Below are 22,639 nucleotides of genomic sequence, written 5' to 3'. Positions count from 1 at the left end.
AAAATTAAAAAATAGTTTTGAGGCTTTATTTAGATGTGATCAAATGAAACCAGGGGAATGATAAACAGAAGACTTATGGAAGTCTGTTCCCTGGGGTTGGGGGAGGAGGGCTCTGGATGGGGGAGCACAACAGGGCAGTTGTTGTCAGGGTTCCAGCTTTCTTGTTGGACGTTGATTAACGGGTGTTTATTAGATTAAAATGCAGGAAGGAAGAGAGGGAGGGAGGACCGGGGAGGGAGGCAGGCAGGAGGAAGAGGGTCTTGCGTGGAGAGCTCAGAGAGTGTCATAAACAAAGACGACGTGCAGTCCAGCTCTCTACACCTGGGGCCCGTTAAGCAACAGGAGGGAAAGGATCTGAAAGGCATTCACACTGGCTTAAGAGAAAGAGGAACAGCTTTGTCCAACGAGCAGCGTGGGGAATGCTTGGGGAGCTTTCAGACCCAACGCCAACCCAGGCATAGGCACACGTGTCACCCAAGGCGAGTGTCTGCTGTCTGAGCCTCAGGGAGCAAAGCAGTTCTGCACTCAGACTGCCTGGGTTAGGATCCAGCTCTGGCATCACCGGCCGCGCCTGGAGTGTGACCTGTGTGCTCTCTCCAACGCTCAGTGTTCTCATCTGTAAAATGGGGAGAAGTTCGTAAGATGGCACGTGTAAAGTGTTTACTCAGAGTAAGCGCTCAAAAAATGTCTGTTATTATCCACCCCCAACCGCCACCCGAGTGTGTGTGTGTGTGTGTGTGTGTGTGCGCACAAATTCCCAGGTCCTCACCCTCATACCTGCCTAGCACCCTGCTCCTCCTGGCCAGAACATAACCTGCTCCAGCCAGCTGACTTGAACCTGGAGCCCAGGGGGGTCTGAGGTGCTGACGCCTTCCTCCTCCCACCTCCTGGGATGTACCCAGCTCCTCCTTCATTCCTCAACCCCCAGGCTCCCCGGGATGAATTGCTCTGATCTCTCCAGCATTTCTCAAGCCCTGTCCCCTCCCTGGCCGGGCCCCCCTGGACCATTGTCTCCACCTGCTGTCTCCAGCCTGCCCTCCGAGGCATGCCCACATCACGCCTTGCTCAGATTCCCCAGAGGCTCCCCCTCTCCCTCTGCAATGCAGCCCTAGAGCCTTGACTGGCACTCAAGGCCTTCATCTGGCGCCAGCTCCATCGGGCCTCTCCCTGTCACCCACACCCAGAGTCCAGTCCCACCCTCTCCCCAACTCACCCCCTTCCTCGCTCACTGTCGCGTGGCAGATGCTTTCCCCGCAGGGGACGCCTTCCTTCCCCTGGAGAGCTCTCAGTTCCCTCCAAGACCCCTCCCCAGGCCTTCCACCCTGGTCCCTGGCTCCCTTTACTTCAGTGCCCCCACCCCACCTTCGCTCCCCAACTGGGATCTCTCTCATCCCCTCTCCCAGACTCTGAGTGCCTTGAGGGTTGGAGCCTGTGACCCCATCACATCCCAGGGCCACACTCAGAAAGTACCCACTGAGCACACGAACGACTTTTCTCTTTCAAGGGTAAAGATGTTTGACTCCTCACTGCAATTATATTTTCCCTTTCTCGATTCAAAACCTTGCCTTGCCTGGGAGGAGGCAGGATGAGTGGAAAACATCTGTCTGGTGGGTTGACACGGGCGGGGATGGAGGACGGAAAGAAATCTGGTGTCTCCTGTTTACCATGGACGCTGAACTTGGAAATAAAAGTGCAGCCACAGCAGGAAGGACGCGTGGAGACAAGGCCGTCCTGAGGCTGGCCAGCAGATGGGGGGTCGGGGGGCCAGGGGTCCTCTCTGGCCATGGCAGGGAAGCACCGGTCCAGGCCTGCTGTTTGCTCAGACTCTCTCTAGAGGATGTTCATCACTTTTCCATCCTTCGCAGAGGGCATGCAGGAAGGATCTCTGTCTGCCTCCCCGGTGCCTCCGTCAGAAAGGGAAGCTGGGGGCAATGTTACAATTGGTGGACAACTCCACGCTTAAAATAATAGAAAGTTTATGTAAGGACAGTTCCTGTCCTGAAATTACCTTACGGAGAGGAAGACAATCTAGAAGGCGATGTGCAAACAGCAGGTGTTAGCCAGGGTGTGGAGAAAGGGGACCCCGAGTGCACTGCTGCTGGGAAAGCAAGCTGGTACAGCCGCTCTGGACAACGGTGTGGACCCTCCTCAAATATTAGCAACAGAAACCATACGATCCAGTAATTCCATTTCTGGGTATTTACCCAGCATGACCCCCAAGGGCCAGCCCAACAGGTGCCCTAAGCACAAACCAGCGTGCTCCCAAAGTGCCAGCCAGCATGTCCCCCCGAGCCCTCCCGGAAAACAGGTTTCTTCCCCCTCTGACCCCCCGGTCGCCTCCGCCTGCCCCCTCGGCCACGCCCCCACACAGCCCCCAGGAGAGCAGGGCTGGGAGGCCTCACGCAGGTCAACGCTGCCATCTTACAGGTGGGAAGACAGAGGGGGAAGAGACTTGCCCAAGGCCCCACAGCAAGCTGGCTTCCTCGGCCACACTGAGACCCAGAGGGGCTCCTTCCATCACTGAGCCCAGAGCCCAGGACCCTCTTCACTTCAGATCCGCAGCAGCCTCACTTCGGTGAGAGGACATCGTCGGTCGTGACTACTCCTCAGGATTTGCGGACACTTCCCACTGCCCAGGCTTGTTCTAAAGCACTCGACCTGCATCATCGTGCTGAAGCTCCATAGTAACTCCGAGGAAGGAGTAAGAGTTCTTCCCATTTCACAGGTGAAGAGACTGAAGCTCAGAGACATCAGGCGGCCTGTCCACGGCTGCTCAGCGTCCGGCTGGGACTCACGCCCAGATGCTGCGAGCACAGAGCCCAGGAGAGCGGTGCGGCCAGGTGGCTGGTGCGGTGGGCAGGGAGGGCCGCACTGGGTCCTGTGCACCCAAGTCCCGCCTCTCCGCTCCTCCCAGGACCTGGCCTTCACGCCCTCCCCTCATCTCAGGCCAGGGAAGCATGCGAAGTGCAGGGGTTAGGGCTCTAGGGCCGGGCGGTGTGGCTCCCAGCCAAATTGCCTAACCTGTCTGGGCCTCAGTCCTTCATCTGTAAAATGGACATTGCAATACCTCACAGCATGGCTGTAAGAATTACATTAGGTTAGGGCTGTGGCTCTCACAGTGCCTGGTAGACAGAACCCTGGCCCCAAAGATGTCCCCGTCCTGGTCCCCAGAATCTGAGACTATGTTGCCTTGGACCAGTGTGATTACTTTAATGATCTAGCCATGGGGAGGTGGGGTTGGATGGTCCGTGGACCCCGAGTGATCACAAGGGTCCTCACTCGAGGGAGGCAGGGGGGCTCCCGAGGAGAGATGGTAGCTGAGGTCAGGGTGGCACTGGGCCACGAGCCAAGGAACAGGGACGCCTCTACAGCAGCTGGAAAAGCCAGGAAATGGAGTCTCCCGCGGTCTCCTGAAGGCACTGTGCGCGGTGACTTGTTGGAGCATCTCGTACTGACCGTGTGAGCACCTACGGGGACCTGCCCTTCTGCAGAGAGCCAGACGCAGCCCAGCCCCGGGAGAGCCCAGGCCAGAGAGTGACAGAGGCATCCCCAGAGCGGCCCAGGGCAGGGAGGCCAGCACTCTGACCGGGTACACCGAAAGTTCGAGACTCGGAGCAGGGACGGCTGTCGTCCCTGCTGCTCCATTCCTGACCCCGGCCCTGGCCGAGAATTTGCACCCGCCTCTGGCGCCCAGCAGACCCGGAGCTGGGGGCGTCTCCTGTGCTCCCTCCTCAGCCAACCAAAGCCCCCCCAACATGCCTTGGCTCCCAGGCCCCTCTAGCTCGGCCTTCACACTCCTCTGGTCCCCCAAGGACCCCTTCCTCGGTGGAGTGAGCCTTCCTCCTCACGCAGCCATCATCCATTTGACTTGACTGAGGGGGCCTGGGACCAGCGCCCATTTCCCAAAGCTGTCCCTCCAGCTGACCCCCACCGGACCAGGGCCTCCAGGAGGCAGGGCTGACCCACCCCCATCTGGATCCCTGAGCCTTGCACACCTCCAGGCACTGAGTAGGTGCCTTGAAAGTGTGGTTGGATGGATGACCAGGCAGGGGTCAGGCTTGTCTGTTTCCCCCTCAACCCAGCTTCCCAGACAGACGTCTGCCCCAGGGACCCCCCCACCACCCTGTGACGTGCACCTGAAGTTTGCTGCCGAGGAAGCCCCCTGAGCTGCAGAGAGGAGGTTTCCAGGCCAAACCGGACATCCTTGGGCTGAGCGCCATGCCTTCCTATGTTTGTGGACACAGGACGTGTGCCCCCTTTCCCGGTGGCCTCGTGGGGAACTGCATCGGAAAAAACACTTCGTTATTCCCACACACAACACTTCTGACACCGGATGTGAGTTTCCCACCCATCCAACACTTCTCTGTGACACCAGCTGGGCGTCCCATGATTCGATTCAATTCCCACACTAACTGGGGTTGGCCCAGATGCCGCAGGTGCAGGGCTCAGTCCCACAAGACCGCCTCCACTTCAGGGCGCCACCTGTACGTCTGACCGACCAGCTCTGCACCAGGGTTCCTGCCAGTCCCTCCCCAGGCTCCATCGTTTGCTAGAACAGCTCATAGACCTCAAGGAAACACTTACACTCAGCAATGTATTACACAGCGAAGGATATGATAAAGGATACAGATGAACATCCAGGAGGGAAGAGGTGCATAGGACATGGTGTGGAGAATGGAGCACAGGGCGTCCACACCCTCCCCATGCATGCCACCCTCCTAGCACCTCCAGGTATCCAGCTACCAGAAGCTCTCTGAAGCCCATACTAGGCTCAGGCAGTTTGTTCAAGGCATACAAAGTGGTAGAGCCTTGGTTGGGGAAACTTCATGTCTTAGACTGCTCAGGTCGCTATAACAAAACACCATAGACTGGGTGGCTTATAAACAACAGAAATGTCTTTCTCACAGTTCTGGAGGCTGGACATCTGAGATCAGGGCACCAACATGGTCAAGTGAGGCCCTCCTCTGGGTCATGGACTCCTTGCTATGTCCCCACCCAGGGTTGAGGTAGCTCTGTGGGGTCTCTGTTATAAGGGCAAAAATACCATTCCTGAGGGTTCTTCTCCCAGGACATAATCACCTCCCAAAGGCTCCACCTCCTAATACCATCACCCCAGGGAGTTAGGATTTCAACTCATGAGTTTGGGGGGACACACACCCAGACCATCACACCTCCGCAAGGCCGGGCAGCGTCTTGCTGCTATATTCCAGGCTGCTGGACATGCTTCCAGCTTTTCACAGCACAGCTGTAGTGAGTTGAATGGTGACCTCAAAAAGTCCATTTCCCAGAACCTGTCAATGACCTTATTTGGAAAAAGGGTCTTCAAAGATACAATTCAAGGATCTCAGGATGAGATTATCTTCCATTAGAGCAGGCCCGAAATCCAATGACAAGTGTCCTTATAAGACACAGAAGAGGAGACTCACAGAGGAGAAGGCCATGTGAGGAAGAGGCAGTGATGGGAGCGATGTGGCCACAAGCCAAGGGACGCCAGCAGCAACCAGGAGCTGGAAGAGGCAAAAGATCCTCCCCTAGAGTCTCCAGATGGAGCTCAACCCTGCTGACATCTACATTTTGGACTTCTGGCTTCCAGAACTATAAAAAATAAATTTCCGTTGTTTTAAGTCACCAAGTTTTTGGTATTCTGTTGCAGCAACCCTAGGACACTAATACTCCAGCTTATGTAGAAAAAGCTACTCTATCTGCAACATTCTGTGGTTCACTGAGGCTCCTTTGCTGGATGCTTCTGGCCTGGGGGCTTTTCTGCCTGTGCACCCTCACCCTAGCCTCACCTTGGACTGAGAGGTCAAACGCCATAAACCTCTGTTGGGAAGCTCTGGCTCAGAGGCACTGGGGTCAGCAGTAACCATGGTCCCATGGTTTTGGTGGGCCACAACATTAACGTGTTGTCTCACATTGTTAATGGTTGATTGCTCCCATTTGTTTAAGGTGATGGTTTGGAGAAAATGGCACTGTGCCCCACTTTCATCTGAGGGGACAGCTGGATCAGAGTGCTATGAGGTGCCAGCAATGTGTGAAAGCATGACATGGGTACAAAGATGGTGGTGGCCCTGGGCCTCCAGGAGGAACTCCCCAAACAGGGCCCACACCAACCACCAACAGCTACGCTCAGTGAAGCTACTGCGGATCCCGCAGAGAGTAGAGTCCCTTGAGCTATGGGGACCTAACATGGGCCCACCTGCCTCAGAATGTGTGGCCAGGTGTGCCAGTCCATCTAGCCTTCTTCTATCAGTGTTGATGCTTAAAGAAACGTTGGGGTGGGGTGCTTGGGTGGCTCAGTCAGTTAAGCATCTGCCTTCAGCTCAGGTCATGACCCCAGAGTAGTCCTGGGATTGAGCCCCGCATCAGGCTCCCTGCTCAGTGGGTAGTCTGCTTCTCCCTCTCCATCTGCCCCTCCTCCTGCTTGTGCATTCTGTCTCTCTCTCCCTCTCATAGATAAAAGAAATTAAAAAAGAAAAAAAAGAAACATTGGGGTTCTGCCTGCATAAAGTTAACAGTGCTGCTCCTAGATGGTAGAGTTTAGGCTTTCTTGCATTTTCTGTGTGATTTAAATGCTTTATAATTAAAATGTATCCTTTACAAAAGGAACAAAACTATTATTACTATTAGTATTAGTATTATTTTAATCATCTGGCACAGTTTTAAAAAATAGTTTTCCTCAGCCCAGGTCTGTGTGATTCTGATTCTCTTGGCCTGGGGTAGGACCAGGGGCAGGACCCCCTTGACCCGGGTGGGCAGCTCACCAGGTGAATTGCTGGTGTTTCCCAAAACATCCCTAATGAGAGTCACCTGAGCACTTGTCCCACAGCCCCCAGCCTGCCCCGTGTCATGCGATGAGCCTCCCATCAGGGCAGGCTGGCCTGGCTGCAGAATGAAATCTCCCCCAGGACTATAAGGACTGATGTTCAGCTCTGCATCCTGGAGTATGACACAGCCATGAGTCACCCACCAGAATCAAATCAAACCTGAGCTGGACACAAGGAGGGGGCCAGCCAGGTGGCAGCCATGGCCAACAGAAGCCCTGTCACTCCTGGAAGCTTGCAGACTTCCTTCTCACTCAAATGCGGGGAGTTTGTCCCAACTGCAGCATCCAGGGGGCTTTTGCGATTCTAGGGACATTTTCTTTTCCTTGTTTTTTTTTTTTTTTCTGGTCTACACTCCCACCTAAAGCCAAGCTTTCCACTTAGGCTCTGGGTTCCGTTCTTTCTCAGCTACCCAAGGGCATTGTTCTAGCAATTGTCACTTCTCTTCTGTATCATCAATTTATCTCTCTGCACTGGATTATTTCCATCATTATACAAGTGTGCCTAAATATACCTCATCTTAAATTAAGAAAAGGGAATCTTCATTCACGTGCACTCACATGCCTTTCCAGCAACTACTTCAATCCTCTGCTTCTCTTTCAATATTCTGAAAAGAGTCATCTCTACTTACTGTTCTTAACTCTTTCCCTCCCATCCTCTCTTGGGCCCATGCCAATCAGGCTTTTTCTCCACCACCCCCTTGACTCTTCTCAAGATCACCAATAGTTCTACATTGCCAAATGCAATGATCAATTCTGTCATTATTAGCATTTGACATAGTTGATCACTTCCTCCTTTTAGAAGTCCTTTGTTTACTTGGCTTCTTCAACACATCGCACCCTACTGGTTCTCTTCTGCCCCCCTTGGCCATTCTTCTTGGTCTCCTCTGCTGGTGGTTGGTCTTCACTCTGATCTGTAAATATTGGAGGACCCCAGCTATTACTCCAGGACCGTGTTCCTCCATCTAACTCACTGCCTTGACCTCATCTTGCCTCTTGGCGCTGTCAGACAAATGCTGATGACTCTCAAATATTTATCTTCACCTGAGATCTTTTCCCTGAACCCCAGACTTGTATCATATGCATGATTTTCATGTCAAAGATAAAATGTTCAGAACCACACCATTGATATCCACCTCAGAACTCCTTTTTCTGCATTTTACTGAACTTGGTAAATAGCAACGCAACTCTTCCAGTTTCTGAGACCAAAAACCTTGAGCTCATTTTTTAATCCTCTTTCCACTGGGGTGCTGGTAATTGTGTAACAGTGGGTTCTCAGCTCTGAAGGGTGGGCAGTAGGGGAAGGTCCAACTTCTTGTGTAAATACTACCATCATTATTCATTTGTAGCTACAAATGTCACGTCACTGGACACTGAGTTGGGAAGAGATGCAGAGCAGCACACCATCATGTAGTTTTCCCACCACAGATACGAAGATGTAAATAACCTCAAGAACGTGGGTAATTGTAAAAACTGTAGTAAAATAATTAGGAAGCAATGAATTTCTAGTATTTATTTATTTTTGTCTTGTTGTTCTAGGGACATTTTCTTGAAGAACAAATGGGAACATTTAAGACAATACAACAGAAGGAGCTCAACCAGTGCAAAGATTCTGGGACCCAGCTATGATTAACCACTCCCCGAGTAAATCCACGGTCAGTAGAAGTTATGGTGCAACTTCACTGTGCACTGTTTAAGTCCAAATCCACAGACAAGTCAACATGGCCAGCTTGAGAGCCCCAGAAATCCGAATGCCAAGGTCCCTTCATGCTTAGAAAATAAAACATGTGAGCCACAGGCCAGCTTACAGAGGTAAGAGACTGTGGGGTGGTGGGGCCTCTAGCTCCTTCTGCAGCTTGGCTGTTGGGCACCCTCTGCTGTGGGTCATGCTCACCCAGCTACCTGCCAAGAATTGGTGTGCAGGTCTGGCGGAAAGAGCTGTGGTGAAGAGACTACTGTCAGTCGGGCTCTGAGCTTCACTGTTTGAACCTGGTTTGCCCCCAAACTGAAACACTGGCCAAGGGAACCATTAAGGGACTATCCTAAATGACCATGGCCACAACTCCAGCACGAGCCTCACAAGCTAAAATATAAACAAAAATTCTATGGGACAAACACTCCCTTCTAAAGTGGAAGATTGTAGGTTGCCATGGACTGAATGTTTCCCCCCCAAATCCATGTTGAAGGTGGGGCCTGGAGGAGATAATTAAGGTTAGAGGAGATCATGAGGGTGGGACCCTCATGATGGGACGAGTGTTCTCATAAGAAGAGACACCAAAGCGCTCTCTCCTCTATGTGAAGACAGAGCTAGAAGCCAGGAAGAGAGCATTTGCCAGGAGGCAAACATGCTGGCACTCTGAGTTTGGAAGTCCAGCCTCCAAGAACTGTGAGAAACAAGTATCTGTCATTCAAGCCCCTGGATGTGGCCCCTTGTCATGGTGGCCTGGGTAGAAAATATTATGGGGTATTTAACATTTTCCTTTTCAAAAAGCACTGCTATCTGTGAGGTCACCTTATGATCAGGCCTCTAAGGAACCACATCAGAAAATCATCCATGGGTGAACAACCTTCCCCACTCCTGAGAGAACTTTCCAGAAGCTCCTTCTGTGTTGGGCAGGGGAGGGGGGCATCCCTTATTCTTGTGTGAACGCCAGCGGGTATCTCCCCCACAAAACCAGTCCTGACAGGAGAATGTGAAGGGGAGGGGAACAGGAAGGTTAGGGTAGGTGAGTTAATAGAACATTCTATCCATGACATACCTAACTGACTTCTCAGCAAGACCCAACCAGTTTTTAAGATTTTATCAACTCCAATGGGCTTCTCAGAACATAAGCCTGTGGAAGGACTAGGGGAATATTAATTCAGCCAGAGACTTTTCACTATTTACTTGTCTCCTAACTGCCCAGGCCTACCCCCAGCACATACAATAAGCCCCCCTTGGACCCAGTAAACAGCTCTTCATGAGCCTCTGAAAGTCTTTACTGGTTTGCTCTGGTTATCAACTCCCCTCTGGCACTGGGGCCTCCCACTGGGGGACCCCAGAGCCCTTGGGTTCTAGTCAGGGTATAGGCCTGGGGTGCAAAATTTAAAGGGCACCAAAAACTCTAATCAAGAAAAATAATATTTTAATGTAATATTCTAAATAATCCAAATGAATGCAAAACAAACATGATGAACAAAGTATCAAAATTTTAAATAAGAACAGGCTCCTCTAGGTACAACAAGAGGTACCTAAAGGCTCTACTTCCCAGGCAAAGTGAGCAGGCCAGGGCCCAAAAAGCCAGCCTTGTGTCTTTCTGTCATGGCAATTAATCCCAGGTGTTGGGGCCCAAGGTCGCTGCAGGCGAAGGCACATCCGCCTCAAAGCATCCTGGCATCTCAGCACGAGGGGAATTCCAGGGAGCAGCTGGTCCCAGCACTTAAATCCTCTATGCTGATGAACTAGTGGGGATTTTGTTTCTCAATTTCCAATCCATCACGGATTGAGACTTCTGTAAAATACGATAAAAAATAAATTTCTAGAAAAATGACATGGAAAAAAAGATACAAGATGCAAGCCAACTTTCTTATTATCATATTTCATTATAATATTATATATTATATTATTATATTCAACAGATCATTACTCATTCAAATGGCTGTCATATGTCTAAATGCCTGCTCTAAATTTCTGTACTTACTAGATCATTAACAGCCCACACCCAGCAGGGTCCTCGGGCCACATACTGAGTAACACGGATCTGGCACAGGGCCCTTCCAGAGAGCAGGGGGTTCAAGCACTAGGGACCTGGTGGGGTCTGCATCTGCCTCTTCCTCACCATCCCACCCCTAGGGGCCAAACATGTTCCCATCTATTCACAATAAATCGTGGTTCTCAGTCTGAGTTTGCCCCCAGCGGCTGTCCTGGTGACAAAAGCAGCATGACTGGTTCCCTGGGGTGATCAAGAACACAGAGGACTGCAGCATAGTTCAAGATGGCGGAGGAGTAGGAGACCTTAATTTCATCCGGTCCCAGGAATTTAGCTAGATAGCTATCAAATCATTCTGAACACCTGTGAACTCAACCGGAGATCTAAGAAAATAGCTGCAACTCTACAAATAGAAAAGTGACCACTTTCTATAAGGTAGGAGGTGCAGAGAAGTGAATCCGAGGTAATATATGGGAAGATAAACCATGAGGGGAGGGAGCCTCCATAAGCCAGCACCAGAAAGTGATATAGCAGAGGAACACAAAATCAGAAATTTTAGAAGTCTGCTCACGTGAGGGATAGGCCCTGCCTGAAAGGTGTTCAGGTGGCAAAGCAGGGCAGACTCCTAGGTGAGACAGTGTGGTCTCAGGATCCTTGGGGTCACAGGAAGACCGGGGGTGTCTGAGTGCAGCAGAGAACAGGGAAGCATCAGAACAGGGAAGACAGCTGCTATCAGCTCAGGGTTGCCATATACTGCAAACTGAGGAGAAGTCGGGTGGCCATTCTCCAAGCAGAGGCCCACAGCCCACAGCAAAACCATGGCAAGACAGCCCCCACCCCCACTTTCTCCCCAGGGAGGAGCAGCACGGGTGCACACCTCAGGAGTCTGCAGGGTTTGGAGACTTGAAATGGAGTCACGTGCCAGAGATAGAAATGCTTGGTCACAGGCTGGGTGAGCACAGAGTGCAGATGGAGATTTCATAGATATATTCAGAGCATTCCATCCTAAAGCAATAGAATACAAATTCTTCTTGAGTGCACATGGAACATTCTCCAGAATAGATCACATACTGGGTCACAGATCAGGTCTCAACCAATACCAAAAGATAGGGATCATTCCCTTCATATTTTTGGACCACAACACTTTGAAACTGGAACTTAATCACAAGAAGAAATTTGGAAAGAACTCAAACACATGGAGGCTAAAGAGCATCCTACTAAAGAATGAATGGGTCAACCAGGAAATTAAAGAAGAATTTTAAAAATTCATGGAAACAAATGAAAATGAAAACACAACTGTTCAAAACCTTTGGGATGCAACAAAGGCAGGCCTAAGAGGGAAGTGTGTAGCAATACAAGCCTTTCCCAAATACACAACCTAACCTTACACCTAAAAGAGTTAGAGAAAGAACAGCAAATAAAGCCTAAACCCAGCAGGAGAAGAGAACTAATAAAGATTAGAGCAGAAATCAATGAAATAGAAACCAAAAAAACAGTAGAACAGATCAACGAAACTAGGAGCTGATCCTTTGAAAGAAATAATAAGATTGATGAACCCCTAGCCAGACTTATCAAAAAGAAAAGAGAAAGAACCCAAATAAATAAAATCATGAATGAAAGAGGAGAGATCATGACCAATACCGAAGAAATACAAACAATTATAAGAACATTTATGAGCAGCTATATGCCAACAAATTAGGCAATCTGGAAGAAATGGATGTATAAACTACCAAAACTAAAACAGGAAGAAATAGAAAACCTGAACAGACCCATAACCAGCAAAGAAATTGAAGCAGTAATAAAAAATCTCCCAACAAACAATAGTCCAGGGCTGGATGGCTTCCCAGGGGAATTCTACCAAACATTTAAAGAAGAATTAATACCTATTCTTCTGAAGCTATCTCAAAAAATAGAAACAGAAGGAAAACTTCCAAACTCATTCTATAAGACCAGCATTACCTTGATCCCAAAACCAGACAATGACCCCACCAAAAAGGAGAATTACAGACCAATATTCCTGATGAACATGGATGCAAAAATTCTCACCAAGATATTAGCCAATAGGATCCAACAATATGTTAAAAGGATTATTCACCACGACCAAGTGGGATTTATTCCTTGGGTGCAAGCATGGTTCAACATGTACAAATCAATGTGATATACTACATTAATAAAAGAAAGCATAAGAACCATATGATCCTCTTGGGCAACCCTCCCAGGTCCCCTACCTCCTTGGGAGCTTTGTACTATCACTTTGCTATCACTCAATAAATCTTGCTTTGCTGCCCACCAAAAAAAAAAAAGAACCATATGATCCTCTCAATAGATACAGAAAAAGCATTTGACAAAGTACAGCATCCTTTCTTGATTCAAACTCTTCACAGTGTAGGGATAGAGGGAACATACCTCAATATCATAAAAGCCATATATGAAAAGCCCACAGCAAATACCATTCTCAATGGGGAAAAACTGAGAGCTGTTCCCCTAAGGTCAGGAACACAGCAGGATGTCCACTATCACCACTGCTGTTCAACACAGTACTAGAAGTCCTAGCCACAGCAATCAGGCAACAAAAAGAAATAAAAGACATCTGAATTGGCAAAGAAGAAGTCAAACTCTCACTCTTTGCAGATGACATAATACTCTATGTGGAAACCCCAAAAGACTCCACCCCAAAATTGCCAGAACTCATACAGGAATTCAAAAAAGTGTCAGGATATAAAATCAATGCACGGAAATCAGTTGCATTTCTATACACTAACAATGAGACAGAAGAAAGAGAAATTAAGGAGTCGATCCCATTTACAATTGCACCAAACATTGTAAGATACCTAGGAATAAACCTAACCAAAGAGACGAAGGATCCATACTCAGAAAACTATAGAACACTCATGAAAGAAATTGAGGAAGACACAAAGAAATGGAAAAACATTCCATGCTCATGGATTGGATGAACAAATATTATTAAAATGTCTATGCTACCTAGAGCAATCTATACATTCAGTGCAATCCCTATCAAAATACCATCAACTTTATTCACAGAGCTGGAATAAATGATCCTAAAATTTGTATGGAACCAGAAAAGACCCCAAATAGCCAAAGGAATGTTGAAAAAGAAAACCAAAGCTGATGGCATCACAATTCTGGACTTAAGCTCTATTACAAAGCTGTCATCATCAAGACAGTATAGTACAGCACAAAAACAGATACATAGATCAATGGAACAGAATAGAGAATCCAGAAATGGACCCTCAACTCTATGGTCAACTAATCTTCAACAATGCAGGAAAGAATATCCAATGGAAAAAAGACAGTCTCTTCCACAAATGGTGTTGGGAAAATTGGACAGCCATATGCAGAAGAATGAAACTGGACCATTTCCTTACACCATACACAAAAATAGACTCAAAATGGATGAAAGACCTAAATGTGAGACAGGAATCCATCAAAATCCTAGAGGAGAACACAGGCAGCAACCTCTGTGACCTCGATCGCAGCAACTTCTTGCTACACACGCCTCCTAAGGCAAGGAAAACAAAGGCAAAAATGAACTATTGGGATTTCATCAAGATAAAAAGCTTTTGCACAGCAAAGGAAACAGTCGACAAAACCAAAAGACAACCGACAGAATGGGAGAAGATATTTGCAAATGTCTTATCAGATAAAGGGCTAGTATCTAAAATCTATGAAGAACTTATCAAACTCAACACCCAAAGAACAAATAATCCAATCAAGAAATAGGCAGAAGACATGAACAGACATTTCTGCAAAGAAGACATACAAATGGCCAAGAGACACATGAAAAAATGCTCAACATCACTCCGCATCAGGGAAATACAAACAAAAACCACAATGAGATACCGCCTCACACCAGTCAGAATGGCTAAAATTAACAAGTCAGGAAATGACAGATGTTGGCAAGGGTCCGGAGAAGGGGGAACCCTCTTACACTGTTGGTGGGAATACAGGCTGGTGCGGCCACACTGGAAAACAGTATGGAGGTTCCTCAAAAAGTTGAAAATAAAGCTACCCTACAACCAACAATTGCACTACTAGGGATTTACCCCGAAGATACAAATGTAGTGATCCAAAGGGGCACCTGCACCCCAATGTTTATAGCAGCAATGTCTACAATAGCCAAACTGTGGAAAGAGCCCAGATGTCCATTAACAGATGAATGGATAAAAAAGATGTGGTGTGTATACAATGGAATATTACTCAGCCATCAAAGAAGTGATTCTGAGGGCTACAAACTAAGATAAATTCACAAGTTAATTCCTGAAACAGGACTTTGCATCCCAGGAAACAAGGAGTTTATGGTAAACTCAGAGACTCTTGGGACTTAGAGAGACCCAAAGGGTCATCCGTCCCCCACCCCCACATCACCTTCCGCAAGTGCCACCTGCAGAACAGAGCACACACTACTTCTTTCCACCAACCATGAATGCCCACTGCCCTAGATATGGAGGTAGCAAATCCAGCCGGAGTCCACTGTCTAGTGGGGGGACGGCTACCAAACAAGAAACTGCAAATGACAACAGCTATTAGGAGCATCCAAATAGGAAGGTCTGACTTTATGTGGAGAGTCAGGTAAAGCTCCCCTGAGAATATGGCTAAGTTGAGGAATGAGCAGTGTTACTTAGACAAATGTAGGACCTGTGTGTGTGAGTGGAGGGGAGGGCGTGTGTGCACATGTGTGGGGGTGAGCATGTGAGTATGAATGTGTGAGAGTGAGCAAGTGTGTGCATGCAAGAGTGGGTAGAAGCCCATGTGGGTGAATGTGTGCATGTGTACGTGTATGAACAAGCATGGGTGAGTATGTATAAGTGTGTTTTCATGTGAACATATGGATGTGCACATGACTGTGTATGTAAAGTGTATGACTACATGTAAATGTGTGTGAGCATGTGACTATGAATATGTGAGTGCGTATATATGTGTCCATGTGTGTTCATGTGAGTGTGAGCATAGACAACATGTTCTTGTATGTGAATATGTTTGCGTACATGTGAATATGAGTTTGTGGATACACATGTGTGAGCACATTTGTGTATGATTGTGTTCCACGTGTATACATGTGGGGGGATGTGGACAACATGTTCCTATGGGTGAGTGTGTTTGTGTGTGTGTCTGTGTATGCCTGTGTCTGAGTGTGTTTATATGTGCATGAATGTGTGGACATGTTCCTGTGTGTGTCTGTATGTTTTGTGCATGTGTGTCCATGTATGTGGGTATGGACGTGTTCCTGTGTGAACGTGTTTATGTATGCATATGTGTCCATCCGTGTGGGTGAGCAGGGACTGTTTGCAGAAGGAAAAGAACGGCCAGTCTGGGGGAAGCACAGAGAGCAAGACCTGCAGTGTGAGATGAGACTGAGCTTTGATGGCCGAGTTCACCATCACAGTCTTGGTGTGAAGCCTAAGGTAGCTGAGCAGGTGGGTGACATGTGACATCTGCACATGAAAATAAGCTTCTCTGACTGCTTTCAGGGGCATAGGCTGCAAGAGGTGACGTCAGATTCTTGGTGAAATCAGTCTGGAGATTTGGCAGTCATCTGATGGGGCCTTCCACGCCATGGGCTGAACACAGAAGTGTGTAAATGTCACCACAGCCCCATCTTCTATCTCGAAGTTTTTTGGTTGTTTTTACCTAAATTAAGCATTCCCACTTCCTCAACTCTCCACTTGCCCTAGGATTGTCCCTCCTAAATAGATTCCAGCATCTGCAGACTTTTCACAGTGGCATCCCCAATCCTATAATCTGCCCAGACCAGGGACTCTCACCTCCTAGATTCTAGACATCATATTTCTGTTAATCCAGCCTGAACTCACATGAAGGCCACTCTTCACTGCTGCCTTGGTCCTGTGTTCCAGTCCAAGAGCCCAGCCATCCCCACATGGCGCTTCTGAGTCTCTCACAGAGCAGCTGAGCAGAACACAATGCTAGCTGGAAGACAGAAGGCATAGAAGACAGCAGGAGTCAGTACAGGGCAAGGGGTTAATGCACAAACTTTGGAGTGGAGTTCAAATCTATGTGGTGTGTCAAGAGGCAAATCACTTCATCTCTGTTTCCTTTCTGTAAGTAGGGTGAATAAGGCTTGCCTCACAGAGCTGTGGAGAGGAGAAATATATATATATATATTATATATATATATAATATATATAAAGCAGCTAGCACAGGTTCTGGGGCTTGGTGCACCCTATGGCAGGCAGCCTCCAGATGGCCCGGAGTGATTCCCACCTCCTGGCTGATTCACAGCCTGTGCAGTCCTTCGCCCCCACCACTGAATAGAGATATTGCAGTGATGGAACCAGTGGACTGCTGCAGAAATGGTTGGTATAACTTCCAAGTCCAGGTCATAAGATACATGGAGCTTCTGACTTCTCTTTCCTGGGGCACAGGCTCTGAGGGAAGCCATGTTGTGAGGACACTCAGGTAGCCCTGTGGAGAGGTCAACATGGAAGGAAGTGAGGCCTCCTGCCAACAGCCAGCACTAGCCTTCCAGCCACGTGTGTGGAGCCACCTTGGAAGTTTATCCTCCAGCCCCAAACCAACCTTCAAATGACAGCAGCCCTGTGTGACATCTGACTGCACCCTGATGAGAGATCTCAAGCCAGAAGCACCCAACCCAGCCACTCCCAAATTCCTGACCCACAGACACTGAGTCAGTAGGTGTGTATTGCTGTTCTAAACTATGAGATTTGGGGGTAACTTGTTACACAGGAACAGATAATCAATGCAGCCCTACATAGCAACTATTGTTTGGGGCCATTTACTTGAGAAGAGACAATCAGGAGCCTCTGATCACAGCCAATTTAGGTGTTTCCAAAGTCCCAGATGAGAACAAGACAGGCTGCTCAGCGGCAGCCTTGAGGCGGGGCGGGGGGCGGGTACAACTGAAACTTAGCTACCTAATGCCCCTGCACGAGAAGGAGCAGAAGGCAGTGAATGGACTAAGGGTGTCCCAGGAGATAAGCAGAGAAATGCTTCAAGTATACACCCAGTCGATTATAACCTATGAACAGCAGGTGCAGAGAGTGATATTTTTAAAATAATAATTTCCCAGACTTACCACTGTGTTCATGAACCTCCGCCAGCTCCCTAGGGTACTGTTCCAATAGAGGACAGAAAAATCGTACAGGATGTTACAATTTTACCCCAAAAGAACCACTTGAGAAATGAAAGTCTGAATATTGGTTCTGGGCCAAGATGGGACTGGACTCCAGGGTCCTGTGATTGAATGCATGACCTCAGGGGGGTGGGGGTGGGCAGAAGACCCTGGGGCTGATGTGGACTTAGAGTCTCTGAGCCTTGATTTCTTCACCCACAGGACTGAGGTATCAGCGCTGCCTTAAACGTCACTGGACTATGAAGACTAAATTAGGTGAGGCATATAAAAGTGCGCTCAGCAAATTATAAAATACCTACAAATAAATATAGAAGGCTTTTTTTTTTTCATGAGATGTAGCTCACCCATTCTTAAGGCACTAACTGTCCCAGGGACAACAATAAAGTCTGAAACAGGATACAGCACACCAGAAGCCGGGCAGAAACAGAGACTCCATGCCCTTACCAGAATCCAAGGACCTGCATTCCATTCCCAGCTTCAGAGTTTGCCAGCCATGTGACCCTGGGCAAGTCATTGTCCTTGTTTGTAAAACCAGGAAGAGGAGCTATAAAATCTCCAAGGGCCCTTCTAATCCAAAAGTCTTATGAATCTGTGCCCTATTCTACCTGGATAAGCATCTGGGGAAGATGAGTCAAGTAGCATTTCCCATGAAATCATCATGAACTAGCCAAGATCGCTTTACAAGTTTGCTTCACAATTGCTCTGCTCCTCCTACCCCATCTCCATCTGTTGGAGTATTGCCTGTTATATACCTAGGGGACAACATAGATTAATAACATTAAATAGATAGACATTGAGTTTTGTGCCCCACAAGTAGAGAATATACCTTTTTCTCAAGTTGGTGGTGATGGAGCATTTACAAAAACTTATCACATACTTACTTGTCCAAAACGATAAACTTTTTAAGTTACAAAAGGCAGAAATTATACAAGCCATTTTCCAAACCAGAAAATCCAACAAAAGCTACACTGGAACAATGAAAGCCTGAAAACCAAAAATAGATAGACTGATAGATGATGGGTAGATAGATAGATAGATAGATGATAGATAGATAGACAATAACACATTTGAAAACTAAAATATTCTTCCTATTGAGTTTAGAAAATAATAAATACAACAGAAAATCAGAATATGACTTGTTGAAACTCATCACATCCCATAAAAGCTCTATTTGGAGATAAATTCATTAATATAAAGATGCCTTCATTATTAAGGTAAAACAATAGTTTCCACTTCTGGGATGAAGCATGAATAACTCCATGGACCATTCCCTAATGAAACAAGCAAAGCTGGCAAAACTACTAAAAAAACAAAACAAACAAACAAACAAAATCCCATTTAAAGTCTCTGGGAACTGTCCTAAGAGCATATGACAAATGAAGAATCATCTATTCAAGAAAATCTACTAAAATGCAGTAGGAACAGCCAGAGTCTGTGGCATTTCAGCCACAAGCACATTTCTCTCCCTCGTGGAGGGACAGGCCACCAGCATTCCTCATGCCCTCCAACTCCAAGTTAAAAAGGCTGAATTCCTGGGGAGTGTGGTGGAGAGGTCGGGACTACCTTCCTTCCAGCTGCCCCTAGGCAGGGCAGGCCAAGAAGACCGGACCCCCAGCTTCCCCCTGCAAGCTGTCTCCTACCGCACAGTTTCCATGGGGGAGGCAAGCTGAGAAGATGGGAGGCACACAGGGCTAGAGCTCAGAGAGCATGCCCAGGGGAGAAGGCAGTGTGTGGGAAAGAGCTCCCAAGCACCCCTGAAGGAAGGAAGTGACTGTATGTAAAACAGAATGTGGGGAAGTTCAAGCCTAAGGGCACTCCTGAAAACAACAGCTCCTCTTAATTTAGAGCAACCAGCTAAACGAAAAGCCAGCTGGTTCACCAGAGAGAACCAGGGAAAGAGACAGCCAAGAAGAGTCCTCCTGGGCTCCCAACCAACTTCCTAGGCTGCCTGAACTTAATTGGATCAGACCAGAGAACAATTTATATGCCAGGGCATTTTTGAAAACAATTGAGCAATCAGCCAGTGATTAGTGGAAAGGGACTGGGTCTATTACCAAATGAAGTAGACAACAAAGAGATCAAAAACAGACAAAGAGGGCCCTCCTGAGACCACTGCCATCCCAGGCTGGTGGAGCTCTGCCCAAGGCTGTACTCTTGGAGGATAAAGAATGTTCCAAAATTTATCATGGTGGTGGATGCAGAGCTTGATGAATATACTAAAAACCACTGAGTTGTACACTTTGAATGAATGAACTATGTGATAGGTGAATTACATCTCAACAAAATTATTAATAAAAAAAAGAGAGTACACTTATTGTGATGAGCACCAAAAAATGTATAGAATTGTTGAATCATTATGTTGTACACCTGAAATGAATATAACACTGTATCTTAATTATACTTGAATTTTAAAATTTTTTAATAAAATAAATTTTTAAAAGATACAGAAAACAAATGACCTACATAGTCATTTCCAGATTACTTCAAAGAATCCAGTCTTAAGAAAGAAATAATAATAATAATAAAAAAAGAAACTAAATGACCTGGATGATAGAAAAGATGATGGAATTAATTAATACATTTATTTTGGGGACATCTTGCTACTCTTGTTTCTCTTTACAGCAGGCTGGATTTCTGCAAAATGCTTCCAAGTACTCCCTGAAAAAGCCCCATTTCAGAAGATCTCCTTTTATTTGACTCTTTGGCCTTTGAATGAAAAGAGAATTTTCACCCGCTGCTCCCAGGAGAGCGCGTTCCCTCAATCCCCTGCTATGGCTTCTTCCTCTGAGTAATTCCCCAGCAGGTGCCCCAATGGTGGGCTGCCCATCCTGGGGTTTGCAGTTCCTCCATCAATATGGCTAGCACCTAGATGCATCACACGTGCAGCTCCCCAGACAACCAGGGAGGGGGCAGCACTCCGATCCAAAAGCTTCTACTCAGATCCTCAGCCTTGGGAAGGAATCTCATTTGCCCAAAGATCATTTGGACTCAGCCACCACCCACTACTATGTGACCAGAGGGACGGGTAAACTACTGGCCTGAAGAAGAAGTCCTCCCATTCAGGAACTTTGGGCCTGTGAGGCTCTGCCACTTACTAGCCAGGTGACCTGAGTAGATCACTTGGTCTCTCAGAGCCAAGGTCACCTCACCTGTGCAATGGGGGTATAAGGAGTACATAAAATATCATATGTGGGGTGCTTGGCATTTCGTTTCTGTCTCCCTCAACCGTCATGGGCCAAGGGCTCCCACCGAGCTCCTCTTCATTCCCTCAGCTGCCTACGCTCCAAACTGCCTCACTGCCATACCTAGGGGTGGCCTGTCTCAGAGGAGCTCCAGCGGTTCTTGATCTGACTTAAACTTAAATTGAATCAAAGGTGGGTAACCCAGAAAGTAACAACCACATCCAATGAGTTGAGTCAGGACCATTGGGCCCCTGCCTCTTTGGTCTGCTGTCCCTTTCCCCATTGCTTTCCCCTTCCCCATAGCTGGGCTGGTGAAAGGTGACAGAAGTTGGGCACCAGATGTCCTTGACAAAACCTAATGTCCCCTGGTGTTTTCAAATGCAGCATCTGGAAGTCTTCTCTGGAAGCCCAAACTCTCGGCCACTTCTCTTCCTCAGCATTCCACATACAAAATATTTGGAAATGAAATGATTAATCCTTTTCCCCACATTAGGGAATAGGGTTGGGGGAAAACAACCCCATGTCCAGTCCCATTGTCACTCCCCACACGACACCGCCTAACTCAGCAGGGCACAGGCATGAGACTGCTGAGCTGCCACCAGCCAATTCTCTCCAGATTGAACAGGGGACCCCAGAGGCCTTCCCAGAGCCCACCCAGAGATGCTGCCCAGCAAAGCCCCCAATGCCTGGGGACAACATGAGGAGGGGGGAGGAACTGGGGGTCAAGGTGGAGTAAGGGGCCACACAAGAGGCCACATGTCCTGCTGTGGCAGGTGGACACTGGGTTCTCAAACCAGGCCACTGGACAAGGTCCAAGGCAGCTACTCTCCAGGGACATCCAGTTCCCATTCGAGATGGGTCAGTCCTACCGTCAACCCAATTTTTTCTCTAAGCCCATGTGAAAAGGACAGGTGTTCAGGCCCACACCAGAGCCTGGCCCATCCGCAGCCAGTCGGAGAAGAGGCCTTTGGTACTGTGCCTCAGGGCTGGGGCAACAGACACTCGTTCGGGGTAATAACATGCCAGAGTGTTGTGAGGGAAGGCGAACTCTCAGTAGGTGCCAACTCTTTGACCTTCTGAAGCTTCTGATCTCTGCTCCGGGCCCGATCGCTGGAGATGCCTCCCTCCTGTGACCCTGTCATGGGCTGAGTTGTGTTCCTCAAAAAGATATGTTGAAATCCCAACTCTTGGTCTCTGTGAATGTGGCCTTACTTGGAAATAGGGTCTTTGCAGATATAACAGGGGACATTAAGATGAAGAGTAGGGTAGGCCCATCATCCCATGTGATTGGTGTCCCTAGAAGAAGAGAGGGGGACACAGAGACACACAGGGAGGATACCATATGACGATGAAGTAGAAACTCCAGCTGCAGGCCAGGGATGGAGGGCCATCCCCAGGAACTAGGGAGAGGCGAGGAAGGTTCTACCTGGCGGCAGAGGCTGGGGCGAGCATAGCCCTGCAGACATCTTCATTCCTGACTCCTAACCTCCAGGACTGTAGAGAATGGATTTCTGTTGTTTTAAGCCGCCCAGTTTGGGCAGCTTTGTCATGGCCCATACAGGCCCCAAGCTCTGAAACCTCGCTCCCCCACTACCTCTAACCACATCCCACAGGTGGCGGTAGACTTAAAAAGCCCTGCTGGAAGAGGAGGCCAGTTGGGTTCAGGGGGACGTCCAAGGGTGTGCTGGACAAGAGAGGGTAGGCAAAAGGAGAAAGACAAGGGACGTGCTATCTCCTGATAGGATCCCCGCCCTGGGAGAGGTCCAGGGAGGGTGGAAGCCGGTGAGCAGAGGAAGTCTCAGACCCTCTCCAGCCA

The 22,639-nt window shown here is 48.2% G+C and overlaps 2 long non-coding RNA genes across 8 annotated transcripts in view; both read right to left on the bottom strand.

The window, feature by feature from the left end:
• Positions 1–12: 12 nt before the first annotated feature.
• The window catches only part of LOC144382528 (uncharacterized), a 30,276-nt gene continuing 7,649 nt past the window's right edge, over positions 13–22,639 (bottom strand). The window contains exons 3-4 of the long non-coding RNA XR_013449575.1: positions 1,665–1,958; positions 13–616 (exon numbers count right to left, since the gene is read on the bottom strand). This is a non-coding gene — a long non-coding RNA (uncharacterized LOC144382528). The remainder of the gene's footprint in view (positions 617–1,664; positions 1,959–22,639) is intronic.
• Positions 8,322–19,879, bottom strand: LOC118519604 (uncharacterized). 7 transcript variants are annotated; one of them, XR_013449574.1, is made up of 5 exons: positions 18,247–19,879; positions 17,585–18,159; positions 16,753–16,953; positions 16,344–16,458; positions 8,322–10,314 (listed from the first exon to the last, which is right to left on the bottom strand). It is a non-coding gene; the product is annotated as an uncharacterized LOC118519604 (long non-coding RNA). The 7 variants fall into 7 exon arrangements; XR_013449572.1 differs by having other exon boundaries at positions 17,585–18,393; positions 19,205–19,878; XR_013449573.1 differs by having other exon boundaries at positions 17,585–18,393; positions 19,282–19,878.

This window comes from Halichoerus grypus, chromosome 7 (assembly GCF_964656455.1).
Source record: "Halichoerus grypus chromosome 7, mHalGry1.hap1.1, whole genome shotgun sequence".
NCBI classification, from domain to species: domain Eukaryota; kingdom Metazoa; phylum Chordata; class Mammalia; order Carnivora; family Phocidae; genus Halichoerus; species Halichoerus grypus.
Note: the sequence above shows the minus strand (reverse complement) of the source record. Positions and strands in the feature narration are given on the sequence as shown.